We start from the raw sequence: 21,509 nt of genomic DNA on the forward strand, positions 1-21,509 counted from the left end.
TGCCATTGCAGAGCCTGGAAATGTCAGCCAGGGCCATTCCTGAATTAGAGTAAGGTAAACTTGGTGACTTTTATGTTTCCTAAACTCTTTTTTTTCCCTTCTTTTCACCTTGCTTTTTCCTGATTTTTTAATCATAAATTAATGCTGAAATATATGCTGTCATAATGCTTACAAATAGGTTCCCAGCACCTGAGAGTTGCTTTAAATTTGGATTCTTGTCTTCGTTTTTATCCCTTAATAGACACAGGTCAAAGAAACACACTCTCTTCAAATGTTCATAGGTAGGATATGGCAAGTTAGGCCATTTCATTCATCACATGCTCTTAGCTGGAAGACAACTGAAAATTAGTAGAAGCTTTCAGGTAATTCCTGTGCCTGCTTGGAATTACGTAAAACTGAGTTTTATTTGAAGTTAGAAATCTGTACCCCAGCTTTCAATGAGGTGCTGTCCAGGTACTCTAAAATAGGTTCCTAATTCTCACCGGCTTGTCAAGTTTTAGATTGGCAACCAAACCTTGTAACAGCTGAACATGGTTTTCTCTTTGTAAGATTTCAGTTAGTTGCCCTCCTAAAAGGTGCAGTAGAAGACTTCTCTGTCACACCTCCTGCAACCAGGGAAACTGACCTTGTGCTTAAAGCATAGGGCTTGGGCTGGAACAGTGAAGGCTCTGCTCTCAGCTGTGCCACAGCCTTCATGCACAGTCTCTGTAGGTCACTTATGTCTCTGTACCTTCCTTTCACCACACGTAATACACTGCTACCTTGTGAAAGGTCTGTTTGTTAACCTTTTTGAGCACACAGACATTTCAGGTGGAAGAAGAGAGACATAAAATACCATTCCTAGACATTCTTTCCTGCCTGCAATGCATCGAGAAGTCATGTGGAAGAAGGCCGTTTGCATTTTATCTAATGAAACAGAACCACTAGTCTTGATTTTTATGAAGTTAACGTATGCTTTAGGACCTGAGATTTCAGACCAGTGTGTTGTAGATGTGGATTGCAATTCTAGTCTCAATGTCCAGAACAGTTCCTAGAGTCACAAGCAATATTTTGTTTGCACATGTTGTTTTTGAGGAAAACTAAATGGCAATTAAGGTATTCTAGAATGGAAAAAAGCTTTCTATTAAAAATCAGGTTTATACAAGTGACATATCTGAAAATTACAGAGACTCACAAAGCACTGTACATTTGCCTCATAGAAAATACTATTTATTGTAAGGCAAGTATGCTATTTATAATTTTTTAAAAATAAAATACAACATTAGCATCTTGCCAGATTATTAGATAGTGCAAAAGACTTTTTCTAGTCCAGTACAGTATTGTATTTCCAAGTCATGGTTGTGTTTAGTGCTTCTTTAAAGGAAATTTCTCAAGCTTTTAGAATTTTATGTTCCAGAGCTGTGGTACACCATTGCAGCCTGTGTTGGAACTAACTTTTCTAAGCCTGAAATAAAGCTCTTGAAGTGGTCCCCAGTCTTCTCCTGATGGAAAGTAATAGCAAGCTAAAGCAGGGGGTCTGTTAAAGGCCCTTAATGATGAGAAACCAGTTATACAACGGGGAACAATTTTGCCTTAGTGCATGTGTACAATATTTTTTTCCCTACAGAATTACCAGATATTACAAAACTGTTTTTTAAAGATTGTGAGCCAAGGTTTAAAAATTACCGTAATTCTGGAAATGTCAGTGTTGGAGAACCAAACTTGAGACCTTGCTGGTACCCCTTCCAAAGGTCTCAAGACATTCAGCCCTGTGCAGGAGATCCACCTATAAGGTATCTCAGGCTGGGATACAAAGACCAAACTTGTCACCTTTTAGCCTTCAACCTACTTTAATTTTTATAAGAAAATGGTATAAATATATACTTGCCCAATAATACAAAGTGATGTCTTCTGTATTTAAGTTTCCCACAGTAAAAAAATGTCTGCACATCTTTCTATATGTGAAATGTGGAGAATGTTATACAAGCAAGAGATGTGTTTCTTCTTTCAAGCTACAAGTCGACTGTAGCTTTTGAAAATCTGCAGATGTTCTCTGTAAATTAATCTTCCACTATCTTTGGTTGGTGTCTTTCAGGTTCTGTCAGCTTCCAGCTAGAAAGCTAATGATAGCGCATCAGAATTGCACCCTTTTAAAAGAAGAAAAGCAGGGTACACACCTGTAATAATAGTGTAATGACACCAAATCTGTGCGTATATGTTTTAGGATTATTTACCTAAATGCTCATTCATTGGTGCTTAGAGTTTCTTCGATGCTTTATCTTCATACTATGTTTTGCAACGCCAGTCTGACATCATTAGACATCCACCCGCAAGCATTTTAAAGATTTTTCCACACAGCCATAAAATTGCACCTTCCTCGTTGAATATAAAATCAAGTACACCTGTAATAACAAAGCAGTGGAATAGTATGCATCTCTTCCTGGATGTTTAACTGCATTGCAGTGGAGCTGTGGTGGTTTGCCTTCACAGACTCAGTGAAATTAAAGGTCATGTCCTGATGTTACGTCTTCCTGTTTAAAATGAATAGCTTGTAAATGTTTATCTCAACTAGAAGTGAGAACGTGGTCTACGTTTGTGCTCTCCGATTCCCGTTTTGAGAAACCGTGCAGAAAACCAGCTGCATATCCTTTCATGTCCTTCTTTTACTGTTAAACATTTACATCTTTGATTTCAGTTCTTTGCCAGGTTTCCCCCTCCTTGCATTTGGATTTCTGGTTCAAGCTTGCAGTAGTGCCGTCTAGATTTATAGTGGGTTACATTGTTTTCTGCAGAAAAGAGCGAGAGAAAGAAATAAATCCAGCGCAGATGTACTGAGAATTCATGTACAGCGTCATACAGTATATAATTTCTTTGTGTTCTGCCAATATGTATTTCAGTTTAAAATGTCTTGAGGCTGGTTGGGACTATTTCTATAGAGAGAGGACCAAAGTATACAGTATATTGGCTTCCATTTTGCTGTTTTTGGACAGTCAGGGCTGCTTTCCATTTCCTACAATGTTCCAATATAACTAAATCACATATACTCTGTAATGGAGGCTTCTGAGACTTGGGGCTTCTGTAAAATGTAAAAGAGCAAAGTAGTATTTATACAGTATAATATTTTGATTCGCTAATGAGCTGTGAGGTGGGTGTTATCATGAACTACTGTGCAGCAAGAAAGGTTCCTAAAGCATGCATCAACTTACTCCATCTCCAAATCATTGCAGATAACACAGTGTTTAGTTTCTAATTAGGCTTGTGTTGTGCTAATTCTCATGAGTCGTGTCAGTGATTGACATTCTGCATTTTAGTGGCAAGTACCAGAGCAGCTGACTTCAGCTCCATGATGAAGCCAGCATACAGCTGCTGAGAAAAGCAAGCCGTTCGGAGAAACTGATTTGCAAGATTACCACACACTGATTGGTATGGCCTTGTTCTGAGGAGGAAGGAGGAAATAAGGCGCATAGTCTTGAATTAGACTAATGATATTCTAGTCCTAAAAGGATTAGGAAAGAAATATGTAACTGAAAAAAAATTCCTATGCATAATCGTTCACAAATTATTTATTTACTTTGGATAGTCTTCTGCAGTGTTTCTTAGGAGAGGATGAACATTCTTCTTTGCCTCAGTCCTCTGTATTTAAAATCCAGACGGTTTGTGCTAAGTCCTGTTTTCTATACATGTGAGTAATAAGTGTAACCTTCAAGGCAGAATCTTGTGAACTGTTTGTTGATGGAACATGCCAAAGCAGCATAGGCATTTTCCATGGCTAAAATTATTTCTGAATAATTTTTGCTAGCATGTTTTCTTTGTGGACATCTCAAGTCAGTATTTTTGGTAGTGCAGCTCCACTGTGGAAATAAAAATAGCAATACGGATTTGATATAGACAGTCTCATTGAACTAGATTAGGTTATTGTAAGGTACATCTTCTAACTCAAACTTTCCAGCCAGGTCTGAATCCCTTTAGTCAGATTCTAAAGGTTAAGTTCGGCTTTTTCAAACCATGATAATAATTTAATTCAGCACTAATAAAGGCTGTGCCTGTGGCTCTTGGATATTATTCATGTAGCATTTGAGTTTTTCACAGTCTTTAAAGCCTTAGTTATTTCAACCATTGAAAGTACCCTGTGAGGTAGAGCAGTACTGTTGTTCTGTTTTATGGACTGGAGACAAATGGCTATGGTCAGGTCCCTCGTATACATTACAGTTACAGGCAAGGGGCTGGCTAAGGAATGGTGTGTTCTCAGGATGCTCAAGCTGTGGCTTGCTGCAAACCCCATCTGCCCTCTCTGCATGCAGTGTTAGAGGCCCTTCCTGGAACAGGCTCCTCAGGTGATTTATCTGCGTGAGGTTGCCGGTACAGGATCGCTGGAAAGGCAGATGGGACACATGATGGCAGGCTTGAACTAGTTGTGTTTGGCAGAGAACAGAACTGTGGAGTATGACAGTCACTTTATGGGTCAGAATTTCTATTTAAATGGTATTCCTTGTGGATTTCATCACCAGTCTAGTGTATCAGTGGTACTGTGAAGCTGTTGGATTTTCAGAATTGCTAGGTGTGCACTAGAGGCTGCAGAGGGTGTATTTGTACGAATCATGAAACAGATAAAGGTATTAGCTTTTGTCTGTGTGCTTTGGCCTGCCAGTAATGCTTTTTTGCAGTCTATGTAAATAAAGATATTCAGAGCATTGGAACAGGGTGCCTAGAGAGGTTGTGGAGTATCCTTCCCTGGAAACATTCAGAACCCACCTGAACACGGTCCTGTGTACCTGCTTAAGCTGGGGGGTTGGACAAGATGATCTCCAGAGGTCCCTTCCAACCCCTACCAGTCTGTGATTCTCTGAAAGGTCTGGTTTTGCTTTGTCAGTTGATGTTAGGGTGATTTAAGTTAGACTTGAAAGCCTCAACAATATCCCGGGTAATAAAACTAAATCATAAATTAAGAACGATAAAATTTGTCATCTGCTTGAGAAAGGGAGGTGAAGGGTAACCCAAACCTCCCGTTTACTTCCCCTCTGACCCAGCTTCTTTTTTGTCTCTCTCGGAAAATGCAAAAAAGGTGGCTCTGGACCTTGTTGAGACCATTAGGAAACTTGGGAAAAAAAAAAAAAAATCATGTGGCATAACCACTCACTTGACCTGACTATGGTCAACATGTTTTAACTGCATGAAATTGCAAACTGCTCTTGCTTTATTATATTGAGTGAAGATTTTCTGCTGCTTTCTTTGAAGGCGAAACTTGTCTTGGACTTCACTGGCAGTGGAATCAGGCTTGCTACAGATCCATGTTGTAGATTAGGTCATTTGCTTATATTTCAGTTACGGTGTTTTTTCCAGTTTCTCTTCCACTGCTGTTCTGCTAAAGTAATGCAGCCGGCTGGAGGGCTGTAGGCATTGAAAGGGCTGGTGCATTAAAAATAGAAGCTTTGGGTCTTTCTTCATAGTCAAATTTTTATATCCCAAGTGTGGTATTTTATGCTGCCCAAGGAAAAGGATATTGTTTGCTGCACTTCAAAATAACACAAAAGCCATTCCAGCTGTCCTTGAAACCAGTGGCAAAATTCCACTTGCTTTCAATGGCAATTTGCAAAAGACCCATGATGCAGTTCCTGTCAGAGCAGAAGCAAGCTTTGAGTCCAATAGTACCATGCAAATGTAAAATCCCTTTTGGTTTTATTATGACTAATTCTTTGATTATTTTCTTCAGAGAATATGGAAGTGTGGTCACAGAAAATAGCTGGAACAAAGATTGCTGAAACACCTGTATTCTTGCAGACAGTTGGAGGGATGGCCTGTAAAACAAGAATTTGCTGTCTGTAGAAAACTAGCCTAATGGCTGTGTAGGACATTGCAGTCAGGACATGCTGTTAAAGCATTTGCCCTGCCTCTTCAGCAAAACACTGATGCAAAAGGGGAGCAACTGTGAACATTGGGAACAAGCAATCATATCATGTCTATTCTAGTTACCACTGTGTCTTCAAGTAGAAGGACAATGAAACATAAATTTTACAGATAGAGATAAATGGTCCCTGTCAACTTGGTGCCATATCATTTGCACGTTTCAGAAAGAAACTCTGAATTTAGAGGAGGACTCCCATAAACCTGTTAACTCAGGCACTTTCATGTCTTCCAGAGAAAGGCATGAAGTGTGAGACTGCATTCCTACCTGCTAGTATTTTGTTTGAGTTTGTATTAGAGTGTAGGGAAGGAAGGGCCACCTTCTTTTCTTGGACGTTTCCTTCAATTTGGAAGGTGACGCATCAGCTGCTGTTCGAATGTGTAATAATCACCAATAAATCACTAAATCTAAATATTGGCCTTAATGAACTAATGATCCTGGATAAGGCTTGTACAGAGCAGAGATTGAAATCTAAGAACTTCAAGGAAGATTTCTCTCTCCTTAAAGTGAGTTTTCCCTTGGGCTTCCCTGTCACAAGACAACAGAAGTTTGGCTGTCCCAGAGGCTGTTCTTTATGCACCTACTGCTCGCTGTGCCTGAGCAGACCTGCGAAGGGGAACCCAACAGTGAACCTTTGGCATCACAGTGGCTTGTTTGAAGGGAAAAGCGTGTAGGTAAATACACCTTCCAGATACCCACATCAGCAGGATGGCAGGAGAAAGAAATTTCTCATGTTTCTCTCCACATGAGATTGTCCTTAAAATTCTCCAGAACGATGAGGCTTCTCTGCAGCTGTGAAGAGCCCTAGGGCCTTGTCAGGCATTCTTGCACTTACCAGCTTATTCTGTTGCACCTTGATAGAGATAACACTAATTATTAGACCCTCAGCTTTAGACTCCCTGCAGTTACTCAGTGCACAGAGTCTTTTTTATCTATCCTTTTCCATCCTAGCCTTACAGTTTACATTAATGAGATTATATACTTGCTGCTAATGGCAGAATTTGGCTACCAGGAAAGGACATGGTTTTGAACTCTGTGGGATGTTAATGATGAGGAAATCATCTGATCCAAATAGTGGCCACTCCCATCACTTTTCACAATATAGCTTGCCTTAAGATTTGAAAATAATCAATGATTTTGAGTGGTCAGCTTCAGGAATCTTCAAATGGACCCAAAATATTCAGAAATTGCTGTTAGGGAAAATTGTATCTTCCAAAGTCACGTTGCCCCAGGTTTTGTAAATTTGAAGCTTGCATTAATATTTGTGAGAGATCCAAGCTCAGTGACATTTAATGAAAGAATACCTTTATGGAAAGTACTTTACATGCACAATAGATGTATTTTAGAACCCATTTGAAATGTGTGTGGATCCTCATGTTACCAGAAAGGTGAAACTGAGCAAACAGAAGCGTTTGAAACTGGGAACTAACATGTCAGTCTTCCATTATTAGAACAGGATTTGAACTACTTACATGCTGCTGTGTGACCTTTGACCACGTAACACATCAGTCTGCCATGTGCTGTAATCGGTATTGAATGAGAAGGAGAGGTAGAGACCTGAAAGACGCAGGCGCAGTGGAGACTTGGGCTTGTGCCTGTTACAGGCCCATGATAGTGTCTGGCTGGTAGGGCTGCTTATCTTCGATGACCACTAACTTTCATCCAGATGTTTTTGGAAGTAGAAGAAATTAAGTATTGTACACAACCACTAACTGTAATTTAGAATATGATTTTTTAAATATTGCAATCACTTGCAGTAGATATGAGAGTAAGAAGTGTTAAAACTCAGATCATACCAACTGTTATTTTTTAAGATACTTGTGAACCTTAAGTTGAGACAGCATGTCAGCAGTAACTGCTGATGTAGGTAAATTGACACAACCAGACTAGAGGCAGTTTAGATACACACGTGATAACTGGGCTAGCCAGATGATCTCCAGTGACAGAGTGTTTCAGTCCTGCACCAGGTATGTTTGCTGTGTACTCTGGACCACAGGCTAGCAGGATTTGGAAGAAGCAGTGAGAAGGAGAATACATTTTATTTGATGTTCAATATTTTGTTTTGAGAAGGCTATATCCAAGTTGCTTCAGGCAGGGAAAGGCTCACAGTGGCCTAAGGTCTAAGGATGTTAGAGGGGAAGACAGGGTTTTGGACTGGGTTTTTGAGGTTCCTTGGGGAATCAAGGAAAATACAGAAGAGCAACTGAGGTATACTTTGGACATTCTGTAATACTTTCATTCTCATCCAGATTTATGTGTAGTTGCAATATTTGTGTGTGTTGATTTAGCTTTATGTTAATGTCAGTCAACTGACTCACAAAAATAGAACAAACATTTTATTACTGGCCTGGAGAGAAAAGGGATCTCTGGTGTTTAGTCTAATGAATTTAAAGATCTCTCACAGAGATTTTTATACACACAGAGCGACCAAATTCTTTGCTTGTACGAACTGGCACAGCATTGCTCTGCTCAGTGCAAGCTTATGCCAGTTTATGTGGCAGATGATTTGGCCTCAGTATACAACAAATGGTTTGTTTCTCAATCTCCCAATTCCTGAGTAAACAATAGAGGGAAAGTTTTCATTAGGTTTCAAGGGTAATTTTGCTATGATGTGTATACTCTGGGTGAGTAGTCCCAAGCCAGTGAGGTGTCTGTATATCGTAACAGAGATGATGTACTCAAGCTAATAGGCTTTTCTGGTTCAACTGAAGAAGGGGAGAAGGAGCGGGGCTGGCAAAGAAGCCACTAAATCCAGCAAAGCATCAAGCACTGCCAACAGTCATGAGCGCAGCTCAGTTCAAGAAGTTCAAACCCACTGCTTAAAGGAGCAGTGCAAATATTTTCCAACCTTTTCTATGAAATGACATGGTTTGTTTACTGTTTCTTGTTTACCTGCTCTGCATGATATGTAACACTTATCAGTAAAAGAGACTGTAGGGGATAACAGTACTTAAATGTTTATTTTATGATGTTTTGGCTTTTGCTGTGTTTATTCTGCATTTTCTGTCTAAATTCATACTCAGATAGCTGCTTCTTCTCCTGTTACAGCGTATCTGTCTCAGGCTGCCCTTAAAAAGACGTAGTAGTAATCTGGCAAAATGAACTGAAGCCACACAAAGAGAAGACATTCGAGACTAATCTGCAAGGTGTTCAGGTATTTGTGTTTTCATTATGTATACCTGTAATTGGTGGGGTACTCCGCAGTTTATGCACTGGAAGGAAAATGTTCTTGTTACCTCACACAAGGCGGTGATAAAATGACATAAAATAAATGAAAAAGTCACAAGAAGGATTAAAGCTGTTTAGTCAGAATGCCACTACACAACTTAAAGATGAAGCTAGGGTTGAAAAGGTAGTGTGTCAGAGTTGTAGCTCAAAGTTCAACATGCGTTGATACTTCTGGATATTCAATCCCATCTGCTAGCTAAGTCAGATTTTACCATCTATTACTGCCCAGATCATTGATGGCCATCTGAGGAATGGTGGAGAAAGCAGATTCTCTTCTGATGTCCACCGGAGCAAAGAACAGGCTCTCCTCTACTGGTGCACTAAGGCACTATAAAACTCCCAGTGCCCTCAGGAGTTAAATCCTGGGAAGTGTATAAACCCTGGGTTAGGCCTACAGTGAGGGTGAAATTCATTTTGGTTCCCAGAGATGACAGAAGGTCCTGTATACCTCTTGCCAGCCCTCAAGGATTTTAGTGAGATTTAAGTGCTGTATATATCCTGTATACAGCTGAACGGAAATAAGGCATCTGCAGTTCTTCCCAGTGCAGAAATGGGACATCCTAGTTGGACAGCAAGGGCAATCTAGAGAAAGGTTGTAAATTTCTAGATTGTAGGAAAATAGATTTTTGTTTTATAAGTACATACAGGGGAAAGCAGTATGGGTCTGGTTAGTCTGTTATGCATCTCTGAAGCAAGGAGAACAATTGCGTGATCACTTTTCAAAGCTCCTTCTGAGCAGGTGATGACAGACATGCTATAGGTGTGCAAACTGATAACAGCAACAAGTAATTACATATATTTCTGTATTATGATAATAGTGTAGAGATATTCACTGTATACCACTAAGTCCCTTTATAGCTGATTAATTCAGTGAAGCAAATGGGATTGCTAACAGACATAAAGGTAAGATTTGTGTTTGTAGAATGCATCGATACAAAGTGCATTCAGAGGAAACACTTTACTTGTATAGTCATTACAATCTTATATTATCTCATTACAATCATTAAATTGTTATAATGAACATTGCAAACTATTGTTTGTAATTAAATATTTTAAACAAAACCACATAAGCAGAGGCACCTCCTAAGGATATATATTTAATCACTGCGTCACTAATATGTGAAGATTCACTCTTGTTAAATGTTATACCATATGTGACTATCTGAAAAGCAAACATGAGTAAACAGCGAAGTCACTCGGTAATTTTTTAATTCCTCAACTACACACTGTATCAGCTTCCAGATACTTATTCAAGTTTGAATTTTATTATGTGTGCATTCCCGTGGTTTTGGCAGTGTGTTCGTAGACAGCATTGATGTACTTTTTTGGATTTTGCTACCAAATTGCTTCTTTGACTTCGTGCAGTTTGCTTCATCTGAGTGAGCCTCAGATAACTCATACTCACAACTGATATTAAATCCCAGAGCATCAGGTTTTGCTACACATAATACATATGCAACACACGGGACCAGTGAATGATCATGTAGCATTAGTAGTACTTTTCATTTCACTATTTCGTCTTCACTGGCTGTTCTTGTTTTTTGTAACGTTGGTCCTCCAATGCAAGGAGTTGCTAGCAGCAGCATCGCAAAATGTAATGTCAGTGTGAAAACTCTTGGTTTTCTTCCAAGTGTTTTTGAACCTTAAGTCAGATCACTGGCCTTCAAGAAACATCCTCAGTTACTCTTTAGAGCTACAGTTTTCTCTGTAAGAACAGGAAACTGCTGTCAGTCGCCTAATGCAAATTTAGAAAAGGTTTCTCTTCAACTTTGAAGAGTAATACTGTTTTCCTATAAGAAGATTAATTTTATCTAAATCATTTTAACTTTTAAGCCTTTTGAGAGTAAGTACACTTGAGATTAAAAAGTGTTTAACTACTCAGTTATGCAGTTCCTTCAGAAGAGTTAACACTCTAAGACAGGAGAAATGAGCCTTATACAAATTTTGTTGACAATAGACAGGAAGAATAGTGCCTGAGAACATTCTATAACCTGAAATTAAGCACTAATTCTGTACCCAGAGGTGATGGTCAAATCAAGCATCCAGTATTTTAGATATGAATTACTGACCTTACTTAGTATTCTAAAAACTCATAGTTATGGGCAAGGTAGGCTTAACTTCGAATTTCAGGTTGTGATCATTCCAGTCCTTCTAATTCCATCAAAATAAGAAAAATCTAAAAGTAAGATTTTCCTTTTAGAAGTTTCAAACTATATATGATTTCAATAACTATGACTAACAAGCTACTTTAGAAAGGAAGGTTTTTTTCCTTCTTTGGGGAAAAAAATTACACTTAATACTCATTGCAAACCTTTCATGTTTCTAACACTACCCTGATGCACTATTTTCTAAATAAATTACAATTATAGCAAAGCTACTTTTACAAGCCTTGCTGTATTTGAGAGATGCCGATTTTAATTCATTTTGGTTTTCACAGAAGGAGTACTTCTATTTCACAAATTTTCTGTAATTTTGGGACCTGAAAAACTTGAAATCAGTATATTATCACAGTCTGTATTTCTAGAAAATTATGGCATTTTAAAAGGAACCTTTCCTAATTGGAAAACTTTTCAAACCTCTCAAAACCCTACTCCTTCTCATTGCAAAACATTCTGCATTGAGTATAGGAGGAAATAATATCAAAATACTGATAGAGAATGTGATACAGGATTATTTGAGTTAATTGTGTTAACCACTTCTTTCATTCCTGTTTGCTGCATCTTGTAACCAAGGCAATGGTTTCAGAAAGTGCAGGAGTATCGGTTACTTTTTTTGAACATTGATTCTGCGTTGAGTGGTGACAGCGATGTCTGGGTGCTGTTAAGTTGATGGTGATGTTTGGATGCCTTTGTTTCAAAATGACAGCTTTGCACCTATTATGCAGCCCAGGCATGAGCAGCTCCTACTGCAAAATGAAGACTAGGTAGCAGTGGTTAGCTGAATGTCAGCTGTAAAATCTAAATGCAGTGAAGACACTGGGGAGGAAGAAAATAAAAAGTTAAGACATAATGATGATTTAGTTGACAGCCTTCATGTTGGAAGTTCCTGAACTCGTGGTCTAAAAGTTTGGTTTCGTTGATAATGTTCAAAAACATGAATTGATTATTTTTTCCTGGAGGCAGGGCATTCGTTGGACCTAAGTAGCATATATTGGATGGTAATGTGGGGAGGGGAGAGCGTTCTCAGATGTGAATTAAGCCTGAGTTACAATGACTCATAACTGACAACAAAACACCCAAGAAAAGACATGAGACAGGATGAGATGAAATGAGACAAGCCATGAAAGAAGGGGCAGATTTATGAGTTATCGGCCTACAGATGGAATGTGAAGATATATGAGTGGAGAATGAGATCATCATGAAGAAGTATGCTAGGGGAAAAGGATGGGGGGGTTCACAGGACAGATCCCAGTAGCCTCTTGGAGATAGTGGGAGGATTGATTTAAGCCACGAAAAATTAGTATTAAAAGTGGTATAAAGATGGGTTAGATCCCAAACCTCAGAAGAGCCTGATTTTTTTCTCACTACACTTCAGAAAACAAAGAAACTACAGTTCTGTCATTGGCTGGCCCTGCCACCCTGCTGCTGGTTGACCCTGCACCTCCAACAGTATGTGGAGACCACGCACCTTGATGGTAATCCCACCTAGCTAAAATTGCTTTCAATTTTGGTAATGCAAGGCAATTTTCAGCATTTTAAGGAAACTGCTGCATTGCTTAGGATAAAGACAGGATGCAAAATTCTCGCCTTCAATCTAAACAATACAGTAGTTTTCTTAAAACGTTAAAATTCGCCTTTCATTCCTGAAACTGAAAGCATGTTTCCAAGTAACTACGTCCTTTGTGCTACACTGCAGCCAAAGCATTTCTTATGGATTATAAAGTGGTGGAATTGATTGCCAAGTCTATTTGAATGAAATTTCAGTTGGCACGATTATAATCCATTTCAAGATTCAGCATCTTAAAATTTACACCTAAAAGATGAAAATAAATACTTGGCTGCTCGCAAAGTATTAAATGGCACGTACAGATCTGTGAAGTTTCTCTGTTACTTTAGTTGCACCCCCCGCCCCTTTTCTAATTTTGTTCTCATATCCTGTAAAGGCTGATTAGGAGGATCTGTTCAGAGAAGTGCACAGAAGCCTGTTATTTAGCTGAATCTGCAGAATCAGTTGGCAGTCTCATGAGAAAAACTTTCCTGGTGGAATTTCTTCTTACATCTGATGCTGATAGGAGTAGATAGGAATTGGGAAGAGGCAAAAGAATGTTTCTCACAGATTCAATCATTTTTGCTCTCTATCTTAGCCAGGGATACTAGGGGACGTTTGTGCTGCTGCTTTGAATTAAAAGCCATTAAACTTGGTATCTGATGGGTAGAACTTGAGGTAATCAATAAAGCAGTTTTGGTTTTGTTGAATGTCATTTTGTTCGAAATTTAATTCTGAATATAGAAGTGAACTACATTAAAAAGTCATTAAACCTCTATTATTCTAAAACTGTATCTGGAGCTATTTAGTTTTGGGTGGAACTGCAAAAAGTGGATAGTTTTTTTCCTTAAAACAGGAAAATTAAAAAACACTGAAACACTTTTTCTCCATTCAAGCCGGTACGCTGAAATAGAATTCGGTTAAGCCTCAGTCTGTAATATTTTACATTTTGTTTAACTATTGCTGATTATTCACTCAACAGCAGTGTGCAAGGAGTAGTTCCCTTTAGGAAGGGCTGGAACATCTGAGCGTAAGAATGAGCACGTGACCTTAGTCCCGGTACTCGTCCAGCAGTGAGCGGATTGTCCAGCCTCTCAGACTGTCACCTGTCCTCAGCACTAGCCAAAACCAAATGCCTAAGGAAGTGTGTAAGAACAAGGAAATTGTATATCATATTTCGACTAAGTAATCCCTTGGTGTTCAGCCATCCCAGAGATGTACACAGCCAGGCATAGTTTCTTTCTATTTAGTAACCGCAGTGGATTTCTATCCTGTAAACCTGCATGGCCTGCCTCTGAGCTCTGCAAACTTTGAGCATCCACATTATTCTGTAGCAAGGAGTCCCACGGCTTAACATGCATGTTATGAAGAGTCACCTCCTTTTTATTTGTTTTGAAGCCACCTCCTGCTAGTTCATGGTGGAAGGATGCTTTATGGACTCTGTCTGACAGCAAAGCTGGTAAAGGATTATTGACATTATATCTTTGAAACATGATTCATTTTTGGATGTTAGATTAGTATGGTAGATAGAACAGAGTTAAGTAATCCAGGACAGGGTAGCCTTGTAAATGAAATAACTGTTAACCTCTGTATTTCAAGATAAATGATGTCTTAGCAGCCGTATCAGTTATAAGTATGGGCACATTTGGTAGCAGCAGAAAAACTCACAATAGGTTCCAGTTAAAGGAAGCATTTAAGCACATGTTTAAATCTACTGCCGTGTTTCAGACTAAGTATATGCTTTACTGAGTCTGGATATTATTCTTGAGGTACCTCTCTATTTCTAAAATGTAATGCTGTTAGAACATGTATATTATTTTTTTAAATATTCCCTTGATAATCACCATATGCTTTTGACTTCACTATCATTTGATGTGTGTTGGATATCCTTCATTTAGTGTAGAACACTGATCCTAATAAGGATCTCATTGAGATCAACATGTTCAGTGATTTTCAGCTTTCCAGTGACAGGAGAGGTGAATGGTAGAGAAAAGTGGGAAGAGGAGAGGAAGGGTGCATGATGAACCCTACCATTTAAAGAAGACAGGAAGAACCAGAATCATCTGGTTTTTCATATTGGGACACAAGATTTCCTTAGAATGAGCTAATAAATGCTTAAATACTACTTAAATAGACAAAGGAGATCAGAAAGACTTTAAGAGTTAAATTGTCAAATTTTCCACCTTGTAAGTTTGATGGTACCTTTCCTTTCATCGGTAGAGCCAGTGTTTTATAAACACACATGTGGTTAATGAGTTAGGACATTGCCAGAAGTCACAAGGTGTGTTTAAGGTTAGACTGTTCTTAAACTCTTTTGGGCATAACAGTAGAACAAGTATAATGTAATACGGGTTCCACATAGCCTCTGCCCACCACCAAACCCTCAGGTTATGGGATGAAAAGAGTGAGCAGATTTATCTATCCGTCAGAATGGGCATAGCACAGAGTTGGAAATGAGCAAATTGCAACTGCCTGAGCTGCTCTTTGTTCTCAGACACAGTTGCCCCTTTGTAGCATCTTCTGCTAAATAAAAAGAAGAGCTTTTTGCTGTGTTTGTGGAACGCATTAAGTGCTTCAAATGGAAAGCAATGGAAGGAGCAAAGTATTAAAATTACTATTTACTCACTAAGTTTTGCAGACTGCTAAGATTACTCCTGGAAAACTAAATGACCAGCTGAACAAACATACAAAATCATGATATTGAGAGACTGATTTTAACTAAATAACCATAAACTCTTACTGCCGGTGGGAGTTTTTCCTTACTAGAATTCATTTTGAGAAGGTTTCTTAATGCAAACAGACTTTTCACATTTTAGTCCACTGAAACTGAGCTGTCTTAAATGTCAAATCTTATTTTCAGTAAATTATTGTAGTAAATATAATATATTACATTACATAACAGTAGTATTCTTAAATAAGTCTTAGAGTAGTTCCAGGTTAAAATTCAAGACAAGCTGTGTATAGTACAATCTTTGATCCTGTATATACTAAATTCCTTTCATGCAAAGCTTGGGAGAAGACAAATACTTCTTTTTTTTTTTTTTTCTTTATTCTTTTCTTTTCATATGACATATGGGGGCACTGAAAGATTAAAGCCAGATCATCAAAAATTGTGAAGTTCTAAACAGACAGCAGAACAGGAGGCTGGACTTCCAAAAATCTCTTGGCCCTGAGCTATTGCAAATATCTGATCGTAAGAATTGAAGCAGGAATTAGTTGATGCTGAGCTCGCTTGAAAATCTGACATCAGTGGTAAGCGGTGAGCTTCTAGCACTGGAAAATAGAGAAGCTGTTTTGAAAATCTGTTTCAATACAGGAAGTAAACCTGGATGCTCAAGCTTAATCCAGTGTTTTAAACAAAGCAAGTTTCAGGGGTTTGGTAGGTTTTTTTAAGAGGCAGACAGTAAAGGGAAAGGAAAGACTAAAAAGCCAACATAATGTTGGAGAGGAATAAAGACAACAGGAGAGAAAATTAAGAAAAGGCCATGGACAGTACATTGCTGGCAGTGAAAGATGGAAACCATCAAAAGAAATGTCAAAAGTAGCTTGAGATGCCAAAAGAGGTAGAAAAAAAAGGGAATTACAGTTCCTGCAATGTGTTCCTGTTGAGCAGAAATCAGAAGGAAACTGTGAGGATCAATACATTCAGAAAATGGTGCTGCCCATTAAGGCATCATAAAAGGACACCATAAAACCCACCATTATGGGATTGGTGTCAGCCAGCAATGACCAGCTTCGTTGTATTAGGAAGATCACTGCTAGCAGTATTTTTCAGATAAAGTAGGAAATCAGTTTATTTCTAAATTGAATTGGCAGGATGCTGTTTCTAATCAAAATAAATGCAGCCTAAGCAAAAAATCTGAAATATAAATTTCTAAAATCAGTGACTTTACAGATCATCTAGAGGGCATATATGTCTTGTGTATATTCTAGGTTCGTACTGATACAATAGAAGTATCTTACGTAGAATACTTAAGTAATTCTGTCTGTTCATTTTCTTTCTTGAAGCTGTTTGCTGCATTTCAGACAGGTTAAAATGGAATGTTTTTCTGACTCTTGGGACTGACATTCAGCTTTCCTATTATGTCTTATTAAAGGCTCTGTCAAATTTGAAAATCAGTAATGTTAAAATAAAAACAGAGTCTAGAGGGAGAGGCACAATATGCTTTAGTTTTCCAGCCTGTTAATAAGTGAAGAGTGGGAGGGAAGGCACGGTTTACCACGGGACCAAAGGCTACTTTAGTCCCTTCTTTAGCTGAAAAGGGGAAAAAGGTGTTTCTTTTTTAGAGAACAGACTGTATTTGTATGCACTGAAAATACTGATTGATTTGGTGATATTATTGACAGACATGGCATACATTTCAAGTCATTGAACAACAATTTGCAGTAATTCTGTTTTCCTTTGTGGAGATAATTAAGCCACACAACAGCTGTCTGGCAAACATTAGCGCTCTACTACCTGGTCCCAGGGGAGCAGAGGCAAGGCAGAAGTGTTTTGACCAAGCAACTGCAGTTACTAGATGGAAGAATTGGGGTGAGAATCAAATCTGAACCAACCCATTTATGATAAAGTGATGTATGTTATGGCTGAGGAGGGTGGACTCATAGTGGTTATACATACAACGTCTCATACAGCGGGCTACACGAATGCGGAATAGAAAGTCATTTGATGTGTAGAGAAAAAAGATACAGCTGTGCTAAATGCTCTACAAACACATAGTGAGGAATCCTCGGCACCGCTCAGTCTAACTATATAAAAGAGATGAAGTTTCATGTAAACTCCGTTTAAATCATAAAACAAGGTAAGCTCTGTCACAGCCAAAGAAGATTTAAGTACGTCTTGATTTCCTTCTTGAATCAAGACCATATATTAGTTAAAGAGGATACCTTTCAATTATAGGTGAACTTCAATGCCATTTCTCAAAATGTGGTGTACATTGCATTATTTCACAGAATCACAGAATCGTTTAGGTTAGAAGTACAAGCTTCCTAAAACCTCATATGGTTTGTACAGTATCCTCCTTCTCTATAAATAAGTAATACATGACCTTTGTACTCTAGAAGCCTAGTAAAGACCCTGGCAGGACATCACACAACCTCTTAATATAACTTCCCAGCTATTTGTGGAACTCTGCCTCCGTGTCACTGAGAAACAGAGTTGGAGGTGACAGTTCAGATTTTGCATCCTCCTTCCGGAGGCCAGTTCAGTCATGCAGCCAGTTACGTATCTTACTGCGCATTTATAGCTTAAGGAGTCATTTGCAGTTGAAAACAGTCGTGGGCACAGCGAAGATGGACATAGAGTGCACGCAAAAGTACAGCTCTGTTACTGCGTTAAGGTACTGAAATTAAGTGTGTGTTTACCAGGTTTCTGTTTCAGTGAAAATTATAATAATAAATGTGATTATGTACAGTTCAGTAAAGATTCAATTTAGGATGTTAAAATATTTATGTGAACTCTCAAATACCATCCTAAGGAGGTTTTATATTAAAATTGCATATTAAAACAAAATACAAATTTCCCTTCCATACTTAATGTCAGTTACTTCATTTCAATTACTGAAAATAATTTTCAGTTATTTTTCAGCTTGCTGATTTTTCTCTGCTTAGATAAATAAAATTACAAGTTTAATTAATTTAAACTTATAACCCTCGGTACTTAAATTTTTCTGCTTTGATAATGAAAATTTTTTTTTAAAGTGTAAAATGCAGGCATACCATTTTCACATAGCCATTCTGTTTTCAGATGTTCATCCAAGTTGCATTGTTTTGGATTAATGTCTTAATATTGGAAGAAGATATGTATCCGACTATAGGAAACCTTTCTTAAGTCTTTTTTTTTGGGTGCCAGGGCTCAAGTAAGCTGTATAGCCTGGGAGCATGAAGTGAGCAAACCTGAGCATCCTATCGCACGTGCCAGTGGATTAGTTTTTGTGTAAAGGAGTGGGCTTCAGACTTCTTAGGTTTGTGACTGCTAAACAAATTCCAAAAGAGGAGTGGATATTTAGATCCTCTTAAATCTTTAAAAGGTTGGGTTTCTCTCCAGCATGTGTGAACTTGGTCTCTGAGCCACCTGCCATAGAGTTAATTTCTGTGTCCTCCCTCCAAGGGCCACCCAGTGCAGGTTGTGAGCTGCAGATCTCACCCACCCAGTTTTTTAAGCAGAATGATGATGATCTGCAGCCTTTGAGAGAAACAGAGGCAAAGAGGATGTGGCTCTCTAGCCTCTTACATACAGACCAGCTACCACAGGTAGCTTTTATTGGTGATGGAAGTGGGCAACAGATATGCTCATTGTAAGGATGTTTGTTTTTCTCTTAACTAGGCTTTGGTGGTTTTTTTGGTGACTGGTCAGCACAGGCCTCTCCAAGATGTGGGGAACCACTCGCATAATTTTAGCCATCTGCCTAACCTTCTCAGGTCATTGTGTTACTAGTGAGAAGTACAAAGTGCATTGAATTTGTCATATGCATTCTACTTTTTCAGGGCAGGAGTACAATTTAGAAGTAGAGATGAGAATACAAGTTCTGCTTGCATTGCGCTGCTCCATTGAGCTGAAATACTGTAAATTAGAGTGAATGTGGTAAAGCAGCCACTTAACTCAATGTAGGATTCTGGAAAATGCAACAATATTTCAGGTGAGAACAGAATATAACATTAGCCAGTAAAAAGCAAAGGTGGCGGTCTTTTTGTAAACTGACTTTTCCTGGATCTTGGACAGAATTTGTGTTTTTTAAGGTTATACCTGCGTTGGTGGTACGTTGGTACATCATTTAGTTTACATGTTTCATGTACACGCTTGGAGCTAGATACTGGTCTGTTAGTGTCCGGTAAGTGTCTCTTCTGGGGATATTTTTATCAGCGATCAGGCAAAGAAAATTGAAATTAAAGACTTCCTATCAGACTTTGTGGTTCTTCCATTGTTTTGCTGTTGAATTAATGAATGCTCAGTGCAAAACTGCAACTGAAAACTTTAAATGCCACTGAAAGGAAAACTCAGATATGTTTTATGGGTTGTTTGGGTTTTTTGCTTTCTTGTGATTACACAAACATTATATTTTGCGGAGTGTAAGGGCAAGTCTCCGAAACAGGACAGAGACTTGGTTTAGTCACCGATCTTTGTGCAAATTGACTTCTCTTGTCTTCCCTCCTTCCCTGCTGCTGTAGCTAAAAATGGTTTGCAGCATTTCAGAGTCCCAGAGCTTGTGGCCTCAGTTATGTGGGTATATTCTGTGAGAATTAATAGTGCCGGTGGAATTCGGAGTTGATAAATGCTACTATTATTTTACAAGTGTATATTAAATGTTACCTGTATTACCCTCTCAGGACAACACACTGCACTTCCAGGGAAGAAACACATAACATGACATGAAGAAAATTAGAACATATTTAAATAAAATATCTCCAGGATAGTCTAGGGAGAGATTAAGCTGGAATTCAGCTGAAGTCTTTTGTAGGTACGTGCACTAGTGAAGAATTAACAAAATGGGAGAGGTAGAGGGATATGCTTAGCTTGCCATTTTTCCCTTAGCTGGTAAAATTTGGTATATCATTTCTAATATAATGTAATTTGAATATTGTGCCCGGTTTTGGCTTGCTTTTAGTTTCTTTGAGAAAATAATTCCAAGGCTTTTTTTCTTTTCCAGCTGTTGTTGGGCAAGGTTTCTTTCAGCAATGTCTAACTGGTTGACTTATGATAGGAAAAAGTGCTGTGAAATACAGTGTATAAATAAACAAAACCAGAAAGGCTTTTTATGTGTTTGTTCCCCACTAACGTCTTTCTGTGATGATAATCTCAGTGATTATTTATAACTGTATGAAAACAGTATCTGTCTGCACGAATACCAAGAAGACATGCCTGATTTAGTTGTGTGTATGAAGAAAGGGAACTACATAAAATATTTTTGATTCTGCTTGTTAATTCTTGATTGAAATCCATTGAGCATTGTTATTCTTTTGCTGGTAATGCACAGACAAAAGAGGCGACTGTCACCCAAGACAATTCCTTAATTCATATTTAAGAGGATAAAAATGTAGAACATATTATCTTATTTTATGGATATGTATGTGCATAGATAAATGTACATCAGTTATAATGGATAGTGATGTAGTAAAGCTCTGGATCAAGTAAAGTGGAAAGAAATCCCTAGTGGCACTGCAATACATAGATTATGGTTACAGTTAGAGAAAACCTGTTTAATCTGTGAAATTAACACTTGCTGTTTGTAGTCATTCAAAATACAGTGTAAGCGCTGGCACCACCTTTTCTAGGGGAGGCAAGTAGTTGTGGTACTCAACCAAGAGATAACCAGAACATAGCTGACTTTGAGAGTTTGGAGGAAAAGCAAGGCTTTTTATGTACAAAGGATCGGGCTCATATTGGATTCTCAGTACTGGCAGCATAAAACTTTAATTTCCTCATAGAAGCAGAGCAGTTTGAAGTGATAAGTTTGACGGTGGAAGCTGAGTATTGGTTTTCTTTTTAATTTATTATTTATAATTTAGAAAGTTGTTATTTATTTTATTTTACATTATATTTTTAAAATATTATTTAAAATAATAATGTTTGCAGTACAGGTATATGCAAATATATATATATCCATTGTAGAAAAAAATTCTATGAAGAAAAGAAGATAGATTAGATTTTGATCTGTTCAGTTTGACATTATACGTGTAAGAAAACAGTCTGTTCTTG

The 21,509-nt window shown here is 38.2% G+C and overlaps 1 long non-coding RNA gene across 1 annotated transcript in view; it reads left to right on the forward strand.

The window, feature by feature from the left end:
* The window catches only part of LOC135315331 (uncharacterized), a 61,430-nt gene that overhangs the window by 37,568 nt on the left and 2,353 nt on the right, over nt 1–21,509 (forward strand). The window contains exon 4 of the long non-coding RNA XR_010374776.1: nt 8,930–9,035. This is a non-coding gene — a long non-coding RNA (uncharacterized LOC135315331). The remainder of the gene's footprint in view (nt 1–8,929; nt 9,036–21,509) is intronic.

The sequence above is a fragment of the Phalacrocorax carbo genome, chromosome 1, assembly GCF_963921805.1.
Source record: "Phalacrocorax carbo chromosome 1, bPhaCar2.1, whole genome shotgun sequence".
In the NCBI taxonomy this organism is placed as follows: domain Eukaryota; kingdom Metazoa; phylum Chordata; class Aves; order Suliformes; family Phalacrocoracidae; genus Phalacrocorax; species Phalacrocorax carbo.